We start from the raw sequence: 26,745 nt of genomic DNA, 5'->3' as shown, positions 1-26,745 counted from the left end.
TGTTCGGACAGCAGTGAACTTGTCGCTTGAGAAACCTCCACCCCACGGCAGAATGTACTCCACTTTCAGTCCAGCTTCCTCCTAACGCGGCCCAAGGAGACAGTAGAGGGAGGCTCAGGTATTTATGTCCCTACTGCCCTTGTGAGAGACCCTGACTGAGTCTGGAACTCCTGGCTTCAGAGTGGCTCCACCCCGGACGATGAAGAACACTGGGAAGTGAACCAGCAGGAGGGGGATCCCATGCAGTGTCTGAATCAGTGTCTATCGTTTGTCTCTCTTTCCCCCTCTTCCTCTCTGTCTTTCAAACAACAACAACAACAAAATGAAGATAAATTCAGACTTCAACTAGGTTCATGGAATTATGTGAAACAAAAAATTAACATATCAAAGAAGAAAAAGCTAGATTATTTGTAATAGAACAGTAACCCAAGTAATGACAGAAAGCTTAGCAGTAGCATCACTTGCTGGCAGACACTTGGAAGTGTATCTTCAAAGTTTTGAGGGAAAATAAAGAGCAGCTTAGAACTCTGCCGTCAACTCAGCTGGAAGTGCAGAGTGAGGGTAAAGACATTTTCAGAGAGACACTGTTAGTTTGCCCTTAATAACAAGTAAAAATCAAATACTCACAATAGGGCTAACATTATAGTTTGCAAACCTAAGGCGAATCTGGGCAAATATTGACTCAAAATGTCAAAAGGAGAAACAATATGTTTGGAGAGTATTATTTAAAAATGAAATGCTAGAAAGTCATCCTGTGCAAAACGAATGGACGATAGAGATTGTAGGAAAGCATTTTAAGGTCCATGTTTAAGGTCAAGTCCACTGATGCATGTTACAAAGCTATTAGCTACCACTAAAATAGACAGGAAAAGAATACATAATTTCCAAAGAGAAATAAAAAATAATCCAATAAACTGTGTTCTGGGTACATGGAGAGCATTTTAATCATACTGTTTGTTCTAATCTGCATGAACAGAACATTTCCTATCAATAAGTGAACCATGAGCCTCATCTCCAAGCAAGTAGAAGGCAGGAAGTTAACGGCAGGAAAACCTGATCAAAAACACTAAGAGTTGGAGGTCATCTTATCAATGAGAAGATGGAAATGCTTATGATCAGAAAAAACTGTGGTCATATGCTGTTTATCAGAAACATTTCCGAAATATAATAGAAAATTAAATGATAAAATATGTACCTGGCGAACACTAAACAAGAAAAGTTACTGGGTTGACAAAAGACCAGGCAGAGGAATAATTAAGACAAAAGGTGTTATTAAGGATAAAGCAAACAGTGCATATTACTTACAGGAAAAACTTACCCTGAAGATGTCACAATCATATACATATCTAACAATTTAGCTTCAAGATACATAAGGCAAGACTTTACAAATCAGTAGAGACTTTACTATTCCTTTCCCAGCATTGATCCACCAGTAATGGATTAAACAGACAAAAAAGTTAGCAATGACATAGGTAATTTTCAAATTATGATGAACAAATTTGACACAGGGAACACATGCAGAACTCTAAGAAGTAAATAATACATATGTTTTCAGATACACATTCGATTTCTAAAATAAATTGGCCACATGCTATGCCACCAATCAATTTCTGATAGATGCCAAGTGATTGATGTTGTATAGATCACCACAGATTACGGGTACAGTGTGTCAGTGCTGTGGAACAGTAAGTTAAGCCCCCACCTGAAGTGGCAGCATCACATATTTAGGCCCGTATGATTCCCAGCTGCTCCACTTCCAATCTACTTCCCTGTTGATGTGCCTGGGAAAGCAGTAAAGATAACCTAAGTCCTCGGGCTCCTGCACCCACATGGCAGACCCAGAAGAAGCTGCTGGACCCGCCCAGCTTCTGGTGTTGCGGCCGTCTGGGGAGTGAACCAGCAGATAGAAGATCTCTCTCTCACACACACCAACACAGACAAATACAGACACTCTCACTCTGTCTTCTTCTCTCTATAAATCTGCCTTTCAGCTAAAATAAATTTCTAAAAAAAAAAAAATTTAATATATTTAGAATTAAAAAAAACTTCTAAGCAATTAATGAATATCAAAGAAAACGAAGACTTTTAGAACCGAACCACAGACACTGAATAACAAACTGAAAAACGGCAGTGAAATAGTAATAAAAGTTTTCTCAACAGGTTCCCAGCAAAATTATGGTGCAGCGCAAGAATGAGAGGTGGTCAAGCAGCTGACGGTAGCATCTGCCCAGACGCACAGGGTAAATACCACTCAGGCTCTTGCCAAAGCTATCAACAGAAAGTGTGACAGTAGGAAGAAGCACATGTCAGAAACTAGCACCAACTCTTATGAGCTACACAGCTATAAACCATAAAACATCTTCAGATGTAAAGATTAGAAAATGGGGCCCAGGACAGCCGCCTAGTGGCTAAAGTCCTCGCCTTCCATAAGCTGGGATCCCATATGGGCACCAGTTCTAATCCTGGCAGCCCCACTTCCCATCCAGCTCCCTGCCTGTGGCCTGGGAAAGCAGCTGAGGACAGCCCAAAGTTTTGGGATGCTGCACCCGCATGGAAGACCCGGAAGAGGTTCCTGGTTCCCGGCTTCGATTCAGGTCAATGCAGCTGTTGCAGCCATCAGGGGAGTAAACCAGTGAAGAGAAGACCTTCCTCTCTGTCTCTCCTTGTCTCTGGAAATTTGCCTTTCCAATGAAAATAAGAGATACATCTTTCCAGAAAAAATGAACAGCAGAATAAACAAAATTGAATTAAAAGGTAGAAAACTATAAACAGCAAAATCAGTAACAATTGAAATGATTCGTTTCTTGCTTTACATCTGTCTCTTTAAGACTAGCCATTCAAACTGAGATGATACGGTAGTGTGGTTTTGATTTGTATTCATTGAGGACTTTTTCGCAGATTTATTGGTCTTCTGTGTTTCTTCTTTTGAGGAATGTATGTGCAAATAGCTTTAAGTAATTGTGGGTTGTTTTGGTTTTTGTTTTGTTTTGTTTTTTTTTGTTTGGTTGGTTTGTTTTGTTTTTTTTTGTTTTGTTTTGTTTTTTTTTGCTCCTTATGTATTCTAGCTATCAATCATTTGCCCAATGAACGGTCTGCAAATATCTTCTTCCATCCCATCCATGCTATGTTGTTTTCCTTTGCCGTGCACGGATATCTCTGAGTTTATTTCTCTCTGCTTTTGTCACCTGGGCTTTGGAAGTCCTACCCTCACATCACTGAAAGCATCAATGCCTGGAAACATCCCCTCTGTTTTCCACTAGCAGGGTCACCATTTCAGAGCTGATATTTGGAGTCTCGGACCCACTGGGAGCTGGGACTTTCTCCGAAGTGCAGATTTCAAAAGGAGTTGAACTGGATGTGTAGCAGTAATGGCTTCAAGTTGAGAAAGTTGAGAATGATGGAGAGAGGCAGAGAGAAGCGGGGAATGAGGGCTAAAGCACAAATGGAACGCATGTTGTCCCTCTGCGCTTCCTCTTGGTCTTATCCGTCCCTGTCTTCTGTGAAGGTGGGTCCTGTTCTCCAAAAATGAAGACAAAAGAACTAGATATTTGAAGCCATGCTTGCCAAAGGCTAACAACTTTCATTTACATTGGAAGAACAAATTAAAGTGATCTATTTTACAAAAATTCCATGGCACGGTATTCTACTATGGAAAACTCACGGGGAGATTAGATATTAAGTGTGTGATACAATTCATATGGAAATTAGCTTGACTTTGTAATCCTATATTATATATGCATTTCCAAACTCCTTCTCTAATGGAAAACAATGTTCAAATTTGCTCATTTGAGATATACGAATATTTTAATACATTAATAATAATGTTAATAATAACAGTGTTATCAAGTCCTAGGGTTCTCTGCATTTTCAGTCGATTCTGACCTGCTACATGGCAGCACCCACGCTACACCCAGGCTCACACACTCACCATCGCCTGGCTTCCATGGAGCCTGAATGTCCTCCCTGCCAGGGTCAAGGGGAGGAAAGACCACAGAGAGCAGAGCTTGAGCCACTCACCACCTTTCTCCACCAGTCTGAGATGCCTGTCTGTAACCATGGCTTCTTCCAGAATGCTAAGGTGGCCAGACTCTGGGGTATTATGACCACACAGCTGCTGACTGGACAGTGTGGCCACGGAACCCTATGATGTCAAAAAGATGCAGCCAATCAGAATTCTCCCTGTCACAAGCCCAGCCCCACGAAGCAGGAGTGGGGCGAGAGGCAGGAGCTCGGGTCCTTGGCCATGGCCCTCCGCACTTGTGGCACTGTTACCTCGCTGTTGGTCCTACTCATCTACCCTTGAACTTGTTATCACATCGTGATCTGCAGCTTGACTGATCCTGTGGTAGCTGAGCTGCCATCCTCTGAGTGTTGATGGATTTCAACACCTTTCTTTTTTTTTTTTTAACTTCTTTTCATATTCTCCATTCATTTGTCACTTTGTCGTCTTAAAGAATGTTTACAGATACTACATACATTCGTCCTCTTTTATTTTGGCCTTTAGATGTTCACTTCCTAGTCTCCCTTTTCTAGTAGCACAGCATCCTGTGATGGTTTTTTGTTTTGGTTTTGGTGTTAATAATAATTCTGGAAATTATATTTATTGCTCTTGGATCTGGTATTTTGTCAATTGGTTGAATTGTGTTTGGATTATATTGGATATTCTTTGCATGGAATAATGTGATATATATAGTTGCTTCAGAGTAGATTCTTAGGCCTTGTGGATTTTTTCCATGAACACACTTCCATTATCAAGCTTCACAGACTGGTCATGAGAACATGAAACCTTGTCTGGCTCCAATCTCAGTGAAAACATTTTTAATAATCCTGTGTTACTTGATGTTGTATGTTACGGACTTATTTAAGACAATCTGTATCAGACTAATGAAGTTATAGTTTAAATTTTTTTTCTATATTCTTCGTTTTATAGCAAGAAGCTGGGATTTATTCAATATGGTTTTTTTTTTATTTTTCATGATACTTTTCTGTAAGCACAAGGATTTCCCCTTCCGCACTCTCAATGCCCCCATTTTTTTACCCCATATTATTGCAACAGTCTAGTTCTTCAACAACAGTCACAAGTCCGTCATTTTTCTGTTTAAGTATATCATTGTGTAGTAGGTACAAAATACGGTAGAAAAATCTAGTCTCTGATTGTCAAGACATATTGAACAGCCTTCTCGGGAGATCTCCTTTTATTTGGGAGTAAAGATATATACTGTAACATATCTTCACTTCTGTTATGCTAATTTCCATTAAGCAGCTCATCTGTAAGAATATATACATATATATATATATGCTTACCTATATATCTGTTTTGTATTTTGCATGAAGATTGCTTCATATTAGAAAGAATATATGATATTTGTCCTTTTAAGATCGGCTTATTTCACTGAGCATAATGACATTTTGTTGCATCTGGAAGAATCATGTTTTAATTGCTAAGTAATATTCCATGGAGTAAATGTACCAGCGTTTCCTTTCTCCTCCTCTTCCAATGGGCATCTGGGTTGTTTCCATGTCCTTATAACCGTAGATTGTGCTTCTGTAAATATAGGGTTGCAGGTCACTCTTTCATATACAGATTTCACTTCCTTTGGCTATATTCCCAGCAGTGGGACAGCTGGGTCATACAGTAGATCAATTTTTACTTGTCTTAGCACTCTCCATACTGACTTTTATAGTTGCTACCCTAGCCTACATTCCCACTAACCACGGAGTAGGGAGCCTTTCTTCCCACACCCATGGGGTCAGGAGTTGTCAGTAGCTTGTCAAAGTTAGTTGATCTTACTGGTGTTAGGTAGAACTTCAGTGCAGTTTTTATGTGTGCTTCCCCAGTAGCTAGGGAGCCTGAGCATTTTTTTTTCGTATGTGCATTTGTCATTTGAAGTTCTTCTTTTGAAAAATGTGTGCTCATTTCCTTGGCCCATTTCTTAACTGGGTGGCTTGTTTCATTGTTGATGAGTTTCTGAAGATTACTGCAAATTCTGGATCTCAGTCAACTATCTGTTGTGTAGTGTGCGAAGATGTTCTCCCATGCTGTCCGTTCTCGCATCACTTTCTTAGTCATTTCCTTGGCTGAGCTGACGCTTTTCATTCGACACAGTCCCACTGGCTCATCCTGGCTTTCATGGCCTGTGCTTCTGGTGGCTGTTCTAAGATGTCTTTAACCAAAGCCCATACGTTGTAGAGTGTTTTCTATGTCTTCCTCTAATAGTTTGCTGGTTTCGAGGTGCAGATTTAAGTTCTTGATTGATTTTGAGGTGGTTTCTTGATAAGGGGAAAGGTGGGGGTCTTGTTTCCTACTTCTGCAAGCTGATATTCAATTGTCCCTGCAGCATTTGCTGGAAAGCCTGAACTTTCACTGGGTTATTTTAAGTTCCCTCATTTAAGATTACTCGGCTGAACATGTGTAGGCTCACCTCTGGGGTTTCTACACTGTTTTACTGGAAACAGTGTCTTCCGGAACCGATATAGACTGCCTGGCCCTCCATCTCTTGTCCTGTCTTCTGTGTTGAAGGTGGAACCTGTTCTAATCAGTCCTCTCTCCAGTCTTATACACCTGCTCTTGTTGAGGCCAATATCTTGCTGTAGACTCTGCTGAGACTCTAGTCAAAAGCCCAAGACATATGAAATGTACATACATACCTGTGTCCGCCACAGTTTACTTTCACTTAACAAACCCTACCTAATAAATGGGGCACCACTGATTCTGTGCAAAAAAAAAAAAAAAAATTCTCTTCAATCCCCATTCCATTTAGGCTAACTTAATTCCATAGCTGGTCCAGTAAGGATCTGTGGCATTTAGCTACAATAATATTCTTCCTAAGATACCATAGAAAGAAACAAATGAAAGTCTAAACTAGTAGACAATACATCTATGGGTAAGATATTAATATCCATAACATAGAAAGGAATATAAGCATTATAAGAGAGATATCAAATTAAAAGCCGACGACTGACCCAATGCATGAAAACAAGGCCACATATTAACAACGCCTCCTAAAACACATGTGAAAATGAAGACAAAAAGACTAGAAGGCTTTGAAGCCACATTTGCCAAAGGCTAACAACTTTCACTTATAAAGGAAAATAAATTAAATGACCTGTTTTACAATTTGTTGACCCTATTTCATGACACTATGCAAAATTCACTGAGAGATTAGATATTAAGTATGCATATGGAATCATAAAAATTAGCTTGACTTTGCCATTCTACATTATATATGTATTTCCAAACTCCTTCTCTAACATAAAGAAATCAGGACATGTAAATGACCATGACTTGATAAATTCATTCTGTGTAAATGTCTTGAAATATCATGCTGTATCCACAAATGTGTACAATTACTACATGTCAGTTAAGAATGTATAAAACTTCTGTGAAATGAAGAAATAATTAAAACTGTTTTTTTAAAGAAAAACAGATTCAGTCAAGAAGATTATGGAAAAAGAAATCGATTCTTTCAGAAGACAAAAATAAACCAGCAGACATCTGGAAAACTTGATGGAGAAAAAAAGAAATGCATCGAAAATTAAACAAAATTTTTAATAGAAAGCACATAATAGAGATATAATGAAAAGACAAGCATTAGAAGCAACTTCATGGCAATAAATCTGAAGATTTAGATTAAAAGGCAATTTTCTGGAAGACCATAAAAATACTGACTCATGAAAATATAGACAATGTGGACAGGCATAACACTATCAAAGAAAATAAATCAGTTCACCTCTTCTTGGTTCGGTCTTCTTCAAATACACACACAAACATGAACTCCAAGCCTGGCTGGTTTTGCAGGTAGGTTCTGCCTTTTAAGAAACAGGCAATTTTAACATTGTAAAACTACTTCAGGGAAAACATAGAAAGTTGTGCAGATCATTTAATGAGGGTATTACATCTTAAAACAAAATGAGAAAGAAAAACCACAAGCCAGTGGTTTTTAAAACATATTTTAAAAATCTACTCATGCTAGTAAAACTTGTGCCACTGTCAATCACTACGATGGTACCCAAGAATCCAGAAAGAACTTTCGAAGCTTTTTTACTGCAGCTCATCATCAAATTAAAGGGGGGAAACAGTCATTTGCTTTTCTCTATAGACACAGAGCAGGTATTTAATGCAATTCAACAACTATTCCCATAAGTTTATTTATTTGAGGCAGTGTGACAGAGAGCAGGAGAGACAAAGAAAGGAGAGACAGAGAAAAGACAGCGCTTCCATCCTCTGGCTCATTCTCTGATCAAGCCAGACCGAAGCCAGGAGCCTAGAACTCCTCCCAGGTCTCCCACCTGGGTGCAGGGGCTAAGCACTCGGACCATCTTCTGTTGTCTTCCTGCATGCTTTACTAGGGAGTTGGACGAGAAACAGAGCAGCTGAGGTATGATCTGGTCCTCCTGTAGAACGCTAGCATTGCAAGTAGCTCAGCTTGCTGTGCCACAGCACCCGCCCTCAACAATCATGCTTGATGAAACGTTACACTTTTCCCGAATGAACACATTCTTTGAAGAAATCAAAAAAAGTATGTGAGAACTCCTTCAACTTAGTAAGGTAAATCTCTCAAAAGCCTATTTCAGAAGTGGTCATTTGGTGGTGCAATCAAGATGGTTGCATTCTGTAACCAAGGGACGGGTTTGCTACATGGCTCCTCACACCAGCCTCTTGCTAAGGCACACCTGGGAGGCAAAGGTGAAGGCTCAGGGGACTGAGTCCCTGCAACCAAATGGGAGATCCATGTGACGTCCTTGACTTCCAGCCCCAGAGCTGTGACATGTGGAGAATGAACCAGTCAAACAAACAAACACACAAAAAATGCTCACTCTCTAACAATTAAAAAAAATTTTTAAAGTCTATTGCAAAAATCAAGTCCCTAATGTCAAAACATGTAAAGGCATATTTTTATCTTATTTTCAATCCTGTAATATGGGTCCTAGCCAAAACAGCAAGAAATTTTTAAGGTTAAATACTATGTTTATAATAGCCTTATCCAGAATAGCCAGCAACTTCAAAACACCTCAAAGTCTGTCAACAAGAGAATGAATAACCCCACTGTGAAATATCCGCACAATGGAGTACTATTTGGTCATAAAAGGATGGATTATGAATATGAGCACCAACATGAGTGAATCTCAAAATGACATTCCAGGTCAAAGCAGTCTGTCCCCCCAAAACAGCAGGACTCTATGTAGATGAAGTTCAAGGACATATAAAACTGACAAGTACAGAAAGAAGACTGTTGGAGACCTGGGATTCGGGAGTGGAAATTAACTGCCAGGTGGGACAAGGTGATACGAACACTCTGTATCTTGACTGGCGTGCTGATTACATGAGTGTATGGAAGTTATCAAAGGTAACAGAATGGAATAATTAACCTATGTTCACTTTATGGTGATTCTATTAATTTTTTTTAAATGCGATAGACAGGTTAAAGGAGGGGATACATAAGTAATAGAATCACAGCTAAGTATTACTCCAAAAAGAAACTCCAGCAAGGTTTTTGGAAATCAATATACAAAAATCAATAGCTATTTTTTAAATGTAGTTTTTAAAGGACATTATCAACCATGGCAATAAAAATTTTAAGATGTCCACAATAAATTTAGCAAATGGTGTGCATGATTTTTATAGGTAAAGCCATAAAACAATTGAATGGAGGAATTTACCATATTCATGGATGGAAGAGCTCAATATTGTAAACGTGGCAATTTTCCCAAATTTACTCACAAACTCCACAATTTCTTTTTTTCTTTTTTAAAGGTTTTATTTATTTACTTGAAAGGCAGAGTTAAAGAGAGGGCAGCGGAGACACACAGAGACAGAAATCTTTCATTCGGTGCTTCCCTCTCCCAATGACTGCAACAGCCAGACCAAAGTCAGGAGCCTGGAACTTCATCCGGGTCTCCCGCATAGGTAACGGGGCTTAACTACCTGGGCCATCCTCTGTTGCTCTCCCGGGCACATCAGCAGGCAATTGGATCAGAAATGGAGTAGCAGGACTCAAACCTGTGCTCAAGTGGGATACCAGTAGACGCTGGCATAACTCACTGCTCCACAATTTCAGCAAAAAAAACTCAGTAGAGCTATTCAGAGAAATTGAATAGATAATTCTAAAATATGTGTATGAAAATCTAGTGTAGGCTGGACAACTGCAGGCAAGAGGGAGGGGGGAGGCAGAGGAAAAGAAAGAGGAGAAATGTGATTCTTCTTCTGAATGTTAATGTAATCCTATGAAGCCACGCTGATTTCACTAGCGCGAGGCTGTTACAGGGAACGGAGCACTTAAAACTAAAACTCCTTAGGTAAGTGAATTTGGAATGTGATTGAGATGACATAAAAACATCACAGGGAAAGAACGGAGGTACTCAACACATGATGCTAACACATTACTGTGTACACTGTGTGGATATTCCAGCTACTCGGATGAAATCTAACAGTAAATTTTAGAGTCAAATTTTAAGAGTCAATCTCAGAGTAAATTAGATACTTTACTTCACTGCAAACACTCCCTAAATGCATAAACAAAAATTTTAAAGACACAGAGGAGAATATATTGATGGCATTTGAGTATTGCCACGTCAGTGATGCCAAAAGCACAAAATATATTAAGAAAAGAAAATACTAAAAATACCATTGCCTTCACCTAAGAACTTCCGTGCGTCCAGACAACTATGGGATGGAGTTGACAACTTGTTGAACTGACTTTTTATCTTCAGAACATAATAGAATTTCTTAAAAAAAAAAAAAAGATCAAGATGGAAATCCAAAATGAAAACAAAAGATAACAAACACATGTAAAGACTCTCTCAGCACTGTGTAAGAAAACAAAAACGCAAATTACAACAATGAAACGTCACCCCTCTGTACTCATCACACAGGCTAAAATGAGGCATCCCATTACATGGGAAATCTGCAAGTATTGACACAACCGCAAACTGGTCCAACGCCTTGGAGGAGCAATTTTGGGAAAACTAAGAGAGCGACCAGTTGCTGATGTTCAGGACCTACACATCAGAGATTGGATTGTGATGTCTGCTTCAGAGAAACATACGCAAGGAGATTCCATCCAAGATTATTTAGCTAATATTTTTCCCAGTGGCAAAAAAAACTAGCAAAAAGCACATTTATTCTCAAATGATATACTTTTTAAAAATAAACCAATCCTATGGCTGTGTTGAGGATGCACACATATCTGATGCGTTGATTATGGGAAACCGTGCCCGGGCATGATTGCTTGGGCTGGATTCCCAACACCCACCAGGTATGCATATGTATATATTTTTTTAAGATTTATATATTTGTTCATTTGAAAGGCAGAGTAACAGAGAACAAGAGAGAGGCAGAGAGAGAGTTGTTGCACGGGCTGGTTCACAGCCCAGCTGCCACACCAGCCCTTTCTGCTCCAGGCCAAGCCAGCAACCAGGAACACGAGCCGAGTCGCTCATGTAAGTGACAGGGCAACAAGTAATTAGACCATCTTCTGTGTCTCCCAAAGCATGTTAACAATAAGCCGGATGGGAAGGAGCTAGGACTTGAAGCCACACGCCCATAAATAGCAGTTTATGCTGCTGTGCCACAGCACTGTCCAATCCCCCCACTTCCATGTGGTTTCTGTTTGCCTTTTAAACCCGAGGCCGACTTCAGTTATTGTTTAAACAGTGAGGTTTAAGTTGTCATCAGTCCTGATAAGCCTGACAGTTGGCACTACCAGGGTTGATTCAGAAGTTCAACAGCAATAACGCAGGACCTGTCTGTCTTTTTGATCTGCCTTCCCCTGAGCTGGGGATGTTTCGCCCAAGGTCAAGAGACAGCCACAGCAACTCTCAGTACCGTGTTTTCCCACTGCCGAGCTCAAAGGCAGAAAGCAAACACACAACACAACAGTCATCTCTCATCTTGTTCTTGTATCGCGGAAATCTTTCCTGGGGGAAGGGCGGCATTGTGGGGCAACAGATTCAGCTGGTTGGAGTCCCAGCTGTTCTGCTGGGGCACCTGGGAAGGTAGAGGAAGATGACTCAAGTATGCCCCCTCCCTTGCCACCCTTGCTGGAAATTGGCATGGAACTCCTAGCTCCTGGCTTCACACTGACCCAGAAGTGCTCTCACAGCCCTTGGGGGATTGAACCAAGGAACGGAAGAGCTCTGTGTCTCACCTCCTTGTCTGCTGCTCTGCGTTTCAATAAATAAATCTTTAAACTGATTGGTCCCATTATTTTAAAGGATGACTCTTAGTCACAAGTGACTCAAGTCACAAGCCCCTCAAGGAGACTTTCTAAGAGACAGTGGACACACGATGCAGGATGTGCATAAGCCTTCATTTCCAGAAGTCTATACCACAATTTGGGAGAAGTTTCAGTTGACAGTAAGAATTCAAAATTGTTACATCTGCTTTGGGGAACTGGCTGCCCCGTTATTTTCAAGGATGACTCCTATTATCAACCTCATTATTCCCCCAGACTACATCAAATATCACAACATCTTCACACACACGCAAATTGCCCAACCCTAACACCTATTAAACAAATCCAGTCGTTCTTGGGAAATGGGTACTGTGAAACAAAAATTAACTTTCCACTCCTGTTTAAGTTGGAAAAGACGTATGGGTGGTTTTGTTTGTTTTGTTTTTTGTTTTTTAGCCAATGCGTTTTCACCAGATCTAAACAATCATCGAGAGACTCAATGGAGTCTAAATTAATGAACCCGCATTGCCTTTGAGTTTGAAGATGGTGATTTCCAATGTGATGTGACCTTTAAATGTACTGAGAAAAATAAGGCGCACATAAGGATGGCAGAGAACATGCTGACCTACTCACAGCGGATGACTACGCGTTGGTATTTGTGGGGAAAGCGCCCGGGGCCAGGAGGATTCTGAGTGGTGCTAAGTGTGCATTTCGCCTTCCCAGGACCCTAGGGGAGAAGAAGAGTGCTAACACTTGGCAGGAAAGCAGCAACCCAGGGAGGAGAAACGGCTCTCCTCAATGTGTCTACCGGAGCATAAATTGATTAAAACTCCATTTCGAGCCATAAAGCAAAAACCTCCATAAAGCGATAACTTCCTCAAGCTAAGTTTTTGTTTTGTTACGTTTGTTCTGTTACAGCATTTTTTAAAATGTGACTTGCTTAGCGGCCTTAGTTTTATTTTTTTAACCATTGATTGATGTGATTCAGGGGACAAAGAGATAGATAGTCAGCAGACAGAACTTGTATATGCTGGTTCACTATCCCAAACGCCTGCAATGGCTGGAGTTGGAGCTGGGAGCCAGGACTTCACCCAGGTCTCCCACATGGATGGCTGGTACTTCACGGCAGTGGCCACTGGCACTCTCTCCCAAGGTCTCTCCAATGAGAAACAGAAGTCAGTAGCCAGAGATGGGTCTCAAATCCTGGTACCCCGGTACAGGCATCTTTAACCAAAGTCCTGATCACAGGACAAACACCTGCTCAATCTTGGCTTTTTTTTTTTACTGTTGTAGTGACAAAACCTATTCATGGTTTACTTCATAATGATTTTACGCTCATTACTCAACTAACACATCCATCCCCTCCCATAGTTATCATTTGTGGGGGGAGCAGTGGGATGGGGAGGGCTTTTAAAATCTGCTTCCTCAATCATATTTCATATACACAATTTCCTTTTAAATTTTAGTCACGGGCCCGGCGGCGTGGCCTAGCGGCTAAAGTCCTCGCCTTGAACGCACCGGAATCCCATTTGGGCGCCGGTTCTGATCCCGGCAGCTCCACTTCCCATCCAGCTCCCTGCTTGTGACCTGGGAAAGCAGCTGAGGACAGCCCAAAGCCTTGGGTTCCTGCACCTGCGTGGGAGACCTGGAGGAGGTTCCAGGTCCCTGGCTTCGGATCAGCGCAGCACTGGCCGTTGCTCTCACTTGGGGAGTGAATCATCGGATGGAAGATCTTCCTCTCTGTCTCTCCTCCTCTCTGTATATCCGCCTTTCCAATAAAAATAAATAAATCTTCAAAAAAAATTTTAGTCACCATGTGTACATTACATCCCCAAAACTCATTCCTAATTGAAAATTCATATCTGCAATCAACGTCATCTATTTCCCGATCTCTCTGGCCCCTGCTAACTAACTACTCTATAATTTCGGCATTTTTGGAGTCTTCGTATAAATGAATTCTTGCAACTTTAAAAAGCCAAAGAACACAACAAAAATGCTGTCACATGCCAGCATTTTCTATAAGTTCATACACAAGCCTTGTTCTGAGAAAGAAATAGAATCTAGGGACTCCAAGAAAGGGGATGATGGGTTTATGACAAAATCATTAGCTATAAGCCTTGAGTTCCCAGTCTTAGGGTCCTTCAGTTAATACTTTCTAGACTGAATCTGTAAAACTTCACTTGATTAAAAAAAAAAAAAAACTCCATTTGTGAGTTTGTCAATGATGGGGTGGGAAAGCGGCTCTCCTATAAATTTTTAAATTTACATCATAGAGAATTTGAAATTTTCACATGAGCAGCACAGAACAAAACAGTGACTTTCAGCATCATCACACATCCTGAACACGCACTGACTCATGGCTGCTCTCTGTTTATCTGCACTGTGATCGCCCTCACCCTCTGCTCCCACAAGATGCTTGTATTGAAAATCACAGACATTACATCATTTTATCTGTAAATATTTTCCTGTGTGTCTCTCAGAGATATTATTTTTTACGAAAAAAAAGGAAGAAAAAACCACAATATCCTTATCACACGTAAAAGGTAAACAACTGTACCCTATCCAGTTTCCAGGCAGTGATACGACGTCCCTGGTGCCTCCCAAGTTACTTTTACTGTACACTTTTTTAGACTTGGATTTGATTTCCATGCCTCTTTCATTGTCTCACCCGAGGAGCATCCCTGCATCCTGGGGCTCCATCCTGCAGCTCTGCACTTCCTGCATCGGGCTGATGATGTCCTGGTGCTGGCGTGTGACACATCAAGCGGGTCCTTTTCTCCACATGCTTTTCTTCTGCTGATTCGTCCTGAAACACTTCCCACCCCTGCTCTGGCCTCTGTCCTGGCCCTGGATGCGATGCTGTGCCTTCATCGGCCATCTGGGATCTGCACACCCCCACTGTCTAGTGGAAATCACCTTCCTCCAACCTCAACCATTCTCTCCATCCAAACGAGAGGACCGAGTGAAGATCATCTGCCTTCACCAGAGTGGACAGGTATCATCCAATCTGTTGAGATCCAGTATAGAACAAACGGCAACAAAAAATGCTGGGACCCCTGACTTGTCATATTCCAAACTCAGAGACCTTGGGATTCTAACATTAGGTCAGGTCCTTCCCTTTACCCATCCAACACACACACCTGTTCAGTCCTTGAGCCTGGGCTGGGAGTTCATCCTTGGCTTCCCCCAGTTCCCAGGCCTTCAGAATGACATGGAGTTAAAGCCTCTGGCTTTCTTGGTTCTCCATTTGCACGTGGTACATCATGGTTCTTCCTGGCTTCCACAATCACATGGGCTGATTTGCATACTAAATCCCTCTTTGACAGCTTTTGGCAACTGGTGGAGTGATGGCTGCTGTGTCTCCATAGAAGGAGTAATGTATGAATGAGCGATTCAGTTACGTGGTCGGATCAATTGATGAGTAACTAACACTCAAATACAACCTAAGTCTGGAGAGACTGAAAGCAAGTTAGGTCATTCTTTAAAAAAAAAAAAAATCTGTAGGGCCCGGCATGGTAGCCTAGTGGCTAAACTCCTTGCCTTGCACACACTGGGTTCCCATGTGAGTACCAGTTCGTATCCCAGCTGCCCCACTTCCCAGCCAGCTCCCTGCTATGGCCTGGGAAAGCAGCAGATCATGGCCCAAAACCTTGGAGCTTGCACCCGTATAGGAGACCTGAAAGAAGCTCCTGGCTTCTAGCTTCGGATCAGCTCAGCTCTAGCCATTGCAGTTACTTGCGGAGTGAACCAGTGGACAGATCTTCCTCTCTGTCTCTCCTTTTCTCTGTAGATCTGACTTTCCAATTGAAAAAAAAAAAAGAAGTCTTTCTTTAAAAAAAAAAAAACAAACCTGTATTCATTTGTTTTGCTATTTTAGAAGCAGAGAGGCAGACAGAATCTCATGTGCTGGCTCATTGCCCAGATGTCTGCAATGCGGCTGAGCCAAGATGAGCAGAGAGAACCCCCATTCAGGTTGCTCACAGGGGTGGCACGAGCCCGTGAACTTGAGCCGTTATCTGCTGCCTGAAAGGGCGTGCGTCACCAGAAAGATGGAGTTGGAAGCAGAGCCAGGACTTAAACTCTTAATGTTTTAACAGAAATATCTCAGATGGATGAAATAATCCAATATTCTGTCCATCTTGTTTGACTGAGCTTTCTTAAATGTAACAAAGGAAAATTATGTCCAAAGCATTTTCTCCAACAAGTGATAAAGTTATAAGTCAGCATGTACAATCTGATGATAAAGCTATCTCTGACATGCTTCTATATTTGATAACTCTTTTGTGGATATAAGACACTAACGATTTTTAGCACATTCTGAAAATAATTCAGGTTCAATTTTATATTATTTATTACCAAAAAAACAAAAGCATGTACTATTTTTTGGTAGACTATTACTACTAATATAAAGTTTCCATAGCTATTTCTAACCTGCTGTGCCTCTTCTTATAACTAGTAATAGAAATAAATATTACAATTAATAGGACATGGATCAGCTGCACTCAAAAACATGTCAGTTGCTTCGAGTACTGTGAGCATTCTGAGCTAGGATCCCAGCTCAGCTTCCGTCTTAGTATGTTCTACTACTTACTTGGCTATGATTTGTTAATGAGGACATGTTTATTCCACTGTCTCTCGTTTTCCCGTATCCCAGGGTGCTTGGTGGCTGTACTTCTTGTTGTTCAAGGAAAGAATCTTTTTTTTTTTTTTTTTTAGCATTTTCAGATTTCAGGGGAGAAAAAAGTAGATGAAAAGTACAGGGAGTTCCCGTACGCTCCATATGCCTCCCCACAATTTTCCTTAATTACCTGTATTCTAACGTGGTTCATCGGCTACAACCAAGCAACCAGTGTCTGTACGTTAGTATTAACTAAAGTTCATAGTTTACCTTAGGGTTCACTTTGATGTTACACTCCCTGTGGATCCTGACAAATGAATAATTACATCTATTCGCTGTTACGTGAGCTGCAGAATAATTCTCACTAACCAAAAAAATCCCTTGTGTTCTATTTGTTCACTCCTCCTTTCTACTCCAACATGTCAGCCACGCATCTTTTTATTGTCTCCATGGTTTTTTGTGTCTTATAATGTCATGCAGTTGTAATCATAGAGCTTCTTTCACTTAGTAATATGCACTTAGGACTCCTCTCCTTTTGCACGGTTGGACAGATCATTTCTTTTTATGGCTGAACAATACTCCATTTATGAGCAATACTGCAGTGTGTTTATCCATTCACCTATTCAAGGACATCTTAGCTGCTGCAAAATTCTAGCAAATTATGAACAAAACTGCTATAAACACTCATGTGCATGATTTTGTGTTGACTTAAGTTTTCAATTCAAGCAGTGTGATCGCGAGACCATAAGATAAGAATACGTTTATGTTTGTAGAAAACGACCAAACTTCCCTTCTAAAAAAGTAGCTGTGCCATAGGCTGCTTCCGCCAGCCGTGAGTAAGAGTTCCTGGGGTAGGTGACTGACCTAGAGTTAAGGCCCTGGTCAGCAGACGCATGTCCCATACCGCCGATGCACACCCTAAGAAGCAGGAAAATAAGAGCTCAAGCAAGAGAGCTCATGATTGCTGCGAGACCAGGACTGACTGCCGGCTCCCAGCTTCAACCATTGAAGGCATCTGGAAGTGGATCAGCAGATGGAAGCTCTTCTCTCTCTCTCAGGCGGCCAAATGAAACGTTTCTACAGGAAAAAAAAAAAAAAAGTTTCCCTGCTCCACATCGTCACCAGCGTTTGGTTCTGTCCGTGTTGTGGATTTGAGTATTCTGTAATAAGGGTGTCATGGCACCTTGCTGTCTCAGTTGGTGATCTCCTGGCGATATAATGGTGATGATTGCTCATGTGCTTAGTTGTTATCTCCATATCTTCTTTGATCAGCTGTCTGTTCAGATCTTTTGCCCATTTTTAAATTGGGTTGCTTTATTCTTGGGCTTTAACACTTGTTTATATATATCAGATGCCAGTCTTTTATCTGATAATGTGGTTAAGAGAGATTTTCTTTTTTCCCATTCTGTGGTTTATCTTTGCATTCTCTCCCTGGTGTTTTTTTCTATAGAATGGAAGTATTAAACTGTAGTGAAATGCAACTTAATTATTTTCTTTTTATGGGTTGTGCTTTTGACGTTGTATTTAGAAAATCATCACTAAATTTAAGGTCACCTGGATTTTTAATATGACCCTTTCATCACTCAAATGTATTTAAATTTAGTTTATCTTTCTTTAAAACGAGATATTGACATCACAAAGTGAGAGATTCATGACAATAACAGGTACATGGGAGAAGAAGGATATACTATTTTTTACATGATCTGAGTCAATGAAACAATATCTATGACCATATACCAAATGATATGACATGCACACAATTTTTACTATATTAACTTTTACAAGTAAAAGAAAACATGTGTTATTTGTATTCCTGAAACTATTTTTTTATCTCATTTATTTCAAAGGCAAAGAGGAAGAAACAGAAAGAGATCTTCTGATAGCAGTTTTTCTTTTATAAGATTTATTTATTTTTTTTATTGGATAGTCAGATTTACAGAGAAAGAGAGACAGAGATGATGATCTTCCATCCACTGGTTCACTCCCCAAGTGGCCATAACAGCAGGAGCTGAGCCGATCCGAAGCCAGGAGCTAGGAGCTTCCTCCAGGTCTCCCATGCAGGGTCCCAAGGCTTTGGGCTGTCCTCAACTGCTTTCCCAGGCCACAAGCATAGAGCTGGATGGGAAGTGGGGCAACTGGGATACAAAGCAGCACCCTTATGGGATTTTCCTGGCACATGCAAGGTGAGGACTTTAGCCACCAGGATACTGTGCTAAGTTCCAAAGAAAGATCTTCTATTGGCTGTTTCACTTAAAGGACCACAACAGCCAGGATTGGACTGGGCCAAAGCCAGGAGCCAGAAACACCACTCAGATTTCCCACATGCAGTACCAGCAACCCAACTGCTCCACTTCCGATCCAGCTCCCTAACATGCCTAGGAGAGCAGCAACAGATGACCCACATCCTTGGCAACTCCAGGTGGAGTTCCAGGCTCCTGGCTTTGACCTGTTCTAGCCCCTGGTCTTTGTGGCCATTGGAAGAATAAACCCAGCAGATGAAAGATCTCTCTGTCTCTCCTCTCCATGTAACTCTTTCCAATAAAATAACTGAATCTCTGAAATTATTTTCAGAGTTTGAAAATCTGCAAGAGGAGCCAAGTTCTGACCCTTCTTCTGCTTCTGTGGAATAGTCGAGGTGGTGACAGTATAATTTACAAGCGAGAGCAGTTGCAGAATCTTCCTTGTATGAGGCTGAAGATACTGGGTAGTCAGGTTGATCAGCCACTGGCCTAGCCAGCCCCACTACTAAGTACCCTCTGGGGCTGTAGCCCTGAGTTTGAGAGCTGCTGATGTGGCCTGTTCTGGGCCCACGACATAATGCTAAAAAAAAAATACAAAGGCCAAAACCTTGGCCAGTGTGGGCAGACCGACACACTGATGGCCTGGATGTGGTCAGCATTCAGACAAGTGTGAGGATGGACACGGTGACCACCCCAGATACACGGATCTAACCGGAGAGTTAAGATATGTGTTACACTCAGGGACAACCCAGATGACTGCTCCAGGAGGTGACCACCAACAAACGGAGTCTTGCAGACACACGAGGGGCCTGACGCTTGGCCCTCTTCATTCACTCAGAGCAGTTCTGACATCTGAGGTCCTCCAGCCACACTTCATGTCAACCGCTTAAAACCCTGAAGCTGCTTCTTGGCAATATTGGAGACCCTGCCCATTGGAAATAGGCTGAGGACCATGGGACAGGAGGCCAACCCAAGACAACCTTGCGCGCCCATCACAGCATCTCTTATCTCTTTCTAGCCACATAAAAATCCTACTCCTGGGGCCAGTGCTCTGGCACAGTAGCTTAAACCACTGCTTATGATTCCTGCCTCCCACAGCAGAATGCTGGTTTCAGTCCCAACTGCTTTGCTTCCAACCCAACTCTCTGATAATTCACCTTGGGGGACAGCAGATGGTGGTCCAAGTGCTTTGGCCCTCTCACTCACGTGAAAGATGGGAGTTCTGGGCCCCTGGCTTTGGTTTGGCTCAGAAGTTGCTATTGCAGCCATTTGGAGAATGAGCCAGCATATGGAAGATTCTATCTTGTCTCTCTCTTCCTGCCTTTCAAAAATATATATGAATGATTCAAAATATGATTAAACATATGTGTATATGAATATATTACATAATTGTATATATATATAATTTATATACATATATAATTAAGATATACGTATCTTTTAAAAAGAAAAATTTTCTGAGCATTTAAGTATGCCTCTAGAAGTCTGCGCTGGGCATTATAGTTTTACAGGGTTGCTCTAGCCAAAGGCCAGGCAAGCACCTCTCTTTCAAGTGAAGACTTGCCTGTTGCCTTGCTGGTGTTGCTGTGGACAGTCTTCATATGCTAACAGGGCGAGTGAGGAAGCCATGATCTACAGTTGCTGCGTATGTTCTCCGAAAGCTTTCCCTGCTTCATCTTTTAGAAAACAATCATGGGATCCCTACCTACTCCTAGGAACCTACTCCAGTGTCGAAACTGCTACAAATTTGGTAGAGTCTGTCCATTTGCCTTGAAACTCAATGTCATGGAAGTAGTTATTATTCCTGCGAAAGGCAAGAGTATTGAATATCTAGGAGCTGGCACAATGGCTCGGCTAGCTAATCCTCTGCCTGCCGGCATCAGCATCCCACATGGGCACTGGTTCATATCCCGGCTGCTTCACTTACCACCCATCCAGCTCCCTGCTTGTGGCCTAGGAAAGCAGCAAAGGATGGCCCAAGTCTTTGAGACCCTGAACCCACGTGGGAGACCCATGAGAAGCTCTGGGCTCCTGGGTTCAGATTGGCTCAGCTCTTTCTCATTTCCACTAAAAATAAATAGACCTAAAAAAAAAAAAAAGAGTAGTGAATGTTTATAACAAGTCCATGAAAAGTGTTGTGATTTGGTGTGCAGAGACTAGAAGCTGTCAGGATGACCTCAGCCTCTGGGTCTGCCTCATTGTTTCCTGGTTAGCCATTTCCATAAGGAAGGCTTTTGTGCTCACTGCTTAATCTTCCCCCTGCACCTCCCATCACAGGGAGACTATTGTACCTTCCATCACAGGGAGACTCTGTGCACTTACGGTGGAGACAGTTGCTGCTGGGCTTGCCTGCAGTCCAGGATGAAGGCCCAAGGGTCATGTCTGTGTCTGTTTCCTGTGGTTGTGGACGGGGATTCCCTTCTTACCCCATCCACTATACCCTGGGTAACATAGCCAGGTGACACTGGGTATTTGTGTGTGTGCGTGATGTGCCAAGAATCATCAGAAAGCTTGTGAGAAATGTGTATTATGATGGGAAAAAAAGTGCATAGATTCTTTGTCTCAGAATCAATGCATCTTTGGATTTCAATTTTTCCATGAACTTTCTGAAGTCCCCTCATATGAGCACAAAAGGAAAGAGAAAGGCATTGAGATTCAAATGCTCAAAATACCGATTTCTGAAGAACATTCTCTTCCCTATAATTAGAGAACAATAGGACCTTAAGGTGGGGGAGGCCCATTCACGGCCCAGCCCCCCACCCCCAGTTTCACAGCCATCAGGAATCTATCTCCCAAACAAAGCAAATGCCAGCCCCTCAACCTCAATGACTGCTTCCCTCCACAGGAGGCGCTGTTTTCCACTTGGCTCATGTCTAGTCGGTGGCCTTTATAAAATTTACCTCTCTTGGAGGTGGAGGGAATATATTTTTTAATTAATGTAACATTTTTAGTATATTCACTGCATATGCAAATGTTACAAACATACACATACTATTATCTTTCTTAGAAGCAGGGGTATTACCATTATATTAACATCACTTACTACATACATTTACATTTAATACTATATTACCATTGATTATTAACATTAATAAGTATTATATTAACACACGAGATTCATGACTATGATCCTAAGGCAGGGCCGATGGTCATGTATAAATAACTCAGTGACAACCAGATTCAGAGCTTCCGTATACCAAACGATATGACATTCAGACAATGTTTGGGCTCTCTGTGTATATTAACTTCCACGAAGAAAACAAAACACGCAATGCTTACATCTTTCTGTGTCCGGCTTTTTCAATGAACCATCTCCACCCATTTTGTGGCCAACGTGCGGATTCCATTTTTGCCTCGGCTGAGTAATGTTCTATCACATGTCTAGACCACCTTTTCTTTATCCCAATTGTCAGCTGACAGATGCACAGATCGATTTTGTATCTTTGCAATTGTACATTGAGCTGCTGTTTACCAGGAACCTTTTTTCCCCTAACGGGAAACCCAGCAGTCACGGGGTACACCTAGACAAACCAGGTCTTAGCCCCATGCAGTGCCCTGTGTAAAGCAAGGAGCCGGAGGAGCTGGGAGAGTAGTGCAGCTTGAAGGGCTCTTAGCAGCGGACACGGGACAACTCTGCCCCGCGATAGGGAGCAAAGAGCGGGCGTGAAGAGAAGAAAGTAGTTGGGAAGACAAAATCATTACCCAAACCCAAACTGTTAGCACTTACCTTGAAGACTTTGTTGGAAATGGAATTCAAGAAAAAGCTTGCATTGGCGTAAATGTAACCAGTGAATGAAAGGTTTTCTCTCACTCTCTCTCAAGTAAATACAAATTTTTAAAAAATCTTTTTGATAGTACATATTTTCATTAACTTATTGAAAACACAGAAATAAGCCTATCTTTTCTTCTATGAACTTTTTTCCCATGCTCTGCCCCCACCCCTCTTCTACTTTCCTGACAAAAGTACCATTCATAAAACAGCAGTTCACCAGGTCTCGAGACGGGCCGGACTGTGAGTAGGACAGTGGTCTTAGGAGGGACTAAACTTCATTTTCCTCAAATTCGGTAGAACAGAAGCTTAAACAGAATATAAGCTGCCCCAGGGGGATTACAAGCACACAAACAAAAACGAGATGTTCCTGGCTTTTTTGCATCTCTGGCCTGAAAGCAAGACCTATTACTATTAGCATCCACTCAAGTTGTCCCCCAATTCACCTCTGAGACAGACTGCCGACCTCATTCAACATCACTCTCTTCATCAGAGCTGAACTCGTTGTTTTCTTCAGCGGAGCAGGTGAAATGGCTTGCTAGAAAAAAGTAGAGATCTCTGTTGTTTCTTTCCTTTCTTCACGGCATATATATCAAAATCAACTTTTAAAGAATTCTTAAGCAAATTCAAACTTGCCTGATAATAAGGTCGTCACCTAAAGTCTACAGATAAATGTTGCTGATAAGGACAAATATTGTATCATTTCCTAGTTTAAAATTATCAGTAGCAAGTACTGGCTATCCAGCTGAGGTTGAAAACGTCTTAAGTTATCCAAATTCACTGTGCCTGCTTTCCCATTGTTAAGGGACAAATTAGTCTTGGAGTCAAATGCAAAGGTATATATATCTAAAACCTTTAAAACAAAACAGGACATTTTGATTCATTTTCAAAGCAACAGCTCAGTAAATAAATACAGCCTTGGCAAATAAAGGTCTCTAGTTATCTGCTCTGTGAAGCAACACTTGGAAGCAATGAGTGAAACTATTTTTTTTTTATAACGGTAATTTTCCTATTGGACTCCGTTTCAGGACATTTTTTTCGGCTCTCTTGTGTTTAAACCAAATTTGTCCCGGTGACTATTTGAAGGAGTTAACTTTGAAGATATGCTAAGCCATGATACAAAGGGTTGGTTTTTTTTTTCTTTTTTTCTTTTTTTTTGTCCTAATTTCTTAATCTTTAGCACAGATTTTTTTTTTTCAAATATTTCTTGTACTTAGACGCTTTGGGTATGCGTCTAACAAACAAAACAATAGACAATAGGCAGCATCTTCTATTTTTTACAGTTTAGAGCAAGGAAAACACAGGCCACTTAATTTTGTCTTTCACAAAAATCACACATCTCTTGTGTTCACAGATTCAGATACAAAAGCTGAAACCTTAACATACACAAGGCAAACAACAGTCATCAAGCAACATCATTAGTAGGGGTCGTTTCTAACTTTAAATCGTCTTAGAGCTTTACTTCTCAGTTCCCCTGCCACGCACCGTCTCACCACACTCTTAAGATTCTCTGCCTCTGCCTACAAACACCTCTTCTGAAGACCAGAGAACAAGGCCATCGCTTCCACAAAGGTCCCCGGGGAACTGCCTAGGCCTTGTGCTTTGCAGAATCTCCGTTGTCCTCAGCCAACCGGGGTCTGACCATATGAGGTGGAAAATTCCAGAAAGAAATGAGTCCCAGCTTGCAAACAGAGCGCTTGTCTCGGTGGCATACTGACATCTTAGGCTGCCCTGCTCTGCTGTGCTCTGCCTGGAACATGAGCATCCCTTTGTGCAGCGTGTCCAAGCTGTAAATGCTGCCTGTCAAACAGACATCCCAGCAGCCAGCAAGGTTATTGGCTTGACCCCGTGGTATCGCGGTGCTTGTGTTCAAGTTACCCTTATTTTAGCTAGCTCTGGCCCCCAAAGCAGAAGAGCAAGGACACGAAGGAGATACCAGAGCAGAAAACTGATTCTGGCGCTGTGTGGTGGCACTGCCCGACATAAGGGGACGTGCGTGGAACATGTAGGGTTCAGCTCTCTCTCTGGTTTAGGGGATTCATTGGGGGATCCTGGAGCATCTCTGGATATGGGAGAAAGAGATCGCTACATACCAACACCTCACAAAAATCTTACTATGATTGAGTTCCTGTTTTCCAATTTACCTTTAGACTTAATTTCATTTGCATGTGTGAAATTCACATTACACCTGCTGTTCTGCTATGTTCCATTATGTGTTCCTTAAAAGTAAAGATGCAACTAGGAATTCTGGACTTCATATTTTCCAGGCTAAGGTTAATGCCCTTCCCTTCTCTCATGGAGGTGGACACATAACCTCCCCAACATTCATCTCTCTCTCTCTCTCTCTCTCTCTCTCTCTCTTTCTCTCCTCAACAGAGCACTGGTGACCACTAAAATAATTATACCCTCAGCCTCTTCTGAAGTTTCAGAAGTACAGGATGGATGTATACAGAAGTAGTTACGAGGGGGTCCTGGAAAAGCTCTTTTTAAACTTTCTTCCCCTCCCCTTATTTTTGCCCTAAATATGAAACAGAAGTCGGGATATGTAGGCTACACCCTGTGATCTTAAGGGGCCAGCTCCTACAAGTAGAGGGATGAGACAGAGACAAGGGGCTGAGATGCAACCAAAACTCCAGAGCAAGACTGTGTCCTGGGTGTCCATGAAGGATCCATCAGAGAAGCAGCAGCACCAGGGCGTGGGTGTGTGTTCTGTTACAAAACTGGATCACAGTCCACCATAGAGCTCTGTCTTTGAGGCTGCTGCTGTGGGGGCTCCGGCAGTTGAGAGGGAAGCTGGAGATAAGACACGGAAGAGGAGAAGCCTGGAACCCACACGCACAGTTTGGAGTCCACAGCATGGATTGCGTCAGGGCAGGCCTGTGGCTGTGATCAGAGTGGTGTAGAAACTGGGAACATTCATCGCAGTTGTGAGCATGCGCATGCGCACACACGTGCACTCACCACGCACTTGCATGTGTGCCAAGAGTATTGTGTTGTGTTTTGCTTTTCAAAGGTTTGAAAGGCAGAGTTACAGAGAGAGAGAGAGAGAGAGAGAGAGAGAGAGAGAGAAATCTTCTATCCACTGATTGACTCTCCAAATGACCACAATAGCCAAGACTGGGCCAGAAAAAACCAGGAGCTTGGAACTTCATCTGGGTCTTCACTGTGGGTGTCAGGGCCCTAAGCAATTGGGTCATCTTTGCTGCTTTTCCCAGGTGTATTAGCAGGGAACTGGATCAGAAGTGGAGCAGCAGGGACTCCAACTGGTGTAAGGCCATTGTTGCAGATAGTGGTTTAAGCAACTGTGCCCCAACTCCACCCTCCTCCCCAGATTTTTTAAAATTTCTTTTGCTTAAAGTATCCCATTTGAGCCTCTTTCATCCACAACTAAATGTAATTCCTAACCGACACAGGGCCTCTATAAATAAATGTTGATCAACAGCCAAACTGGACTGTGAATTTGCTCTCTGAATCCAAGATAACTTCGACACAGAGACCTCTGTCTTGTTAACAGGTAAGATAGGACTTCTTAAAAGTTGTTTTGGAGAACTTCCAAGCAAAGCACATTTTAAAGGGAAAAAAAGTTAAAGGTCAAGGAATTGATACAAAAAAAAAAAAACCCTTCAGAATGAAGTTTTGTGTTCCACATTACAGAAAAGCCAGCGGTGGGAGGAAATCTGTGTATTGGGTCCTGAAAAGCATGGTTAAGGGAAATAGGTGCTTGTAAATAAAATTCCAAGATGTCGGTTCCAGGATGAAAGGACCATCCCGCAATGCCAAGTCTTGCTTTGGGGTATGGCATATGCATGTGAGATTTAAGCATCTGTGCTATAAGAGCTCTGTCATCCTCCTTCTGGCAGGAGTTCCTGGTAAGTCTGGAATTACTCCCACGGGCAGGTGTCAATGTCACCTGTCTGGAGGGTCCTCGGATACAGAGTTGAGATT

The sequence above is a fragment of the Ochotona princeps genome, chromosome 17 (assembly GCF_030435755.1).
Source record: "Ochotona princeps isolate mOchPri1 chromosome 17, mOchPri1.hap1, whole genome shotgun sequence".
NCBI lineage: Eukaryota > Metazoa > Chordata > Mammalia > Lagomorpha > Ochotonidae > Ochotona > Ochotona princeps.
The sequence above is the reverse complement of the archived record's forward strand: the minus strand, read 5'-3'. Positions refer to the sequence as shown.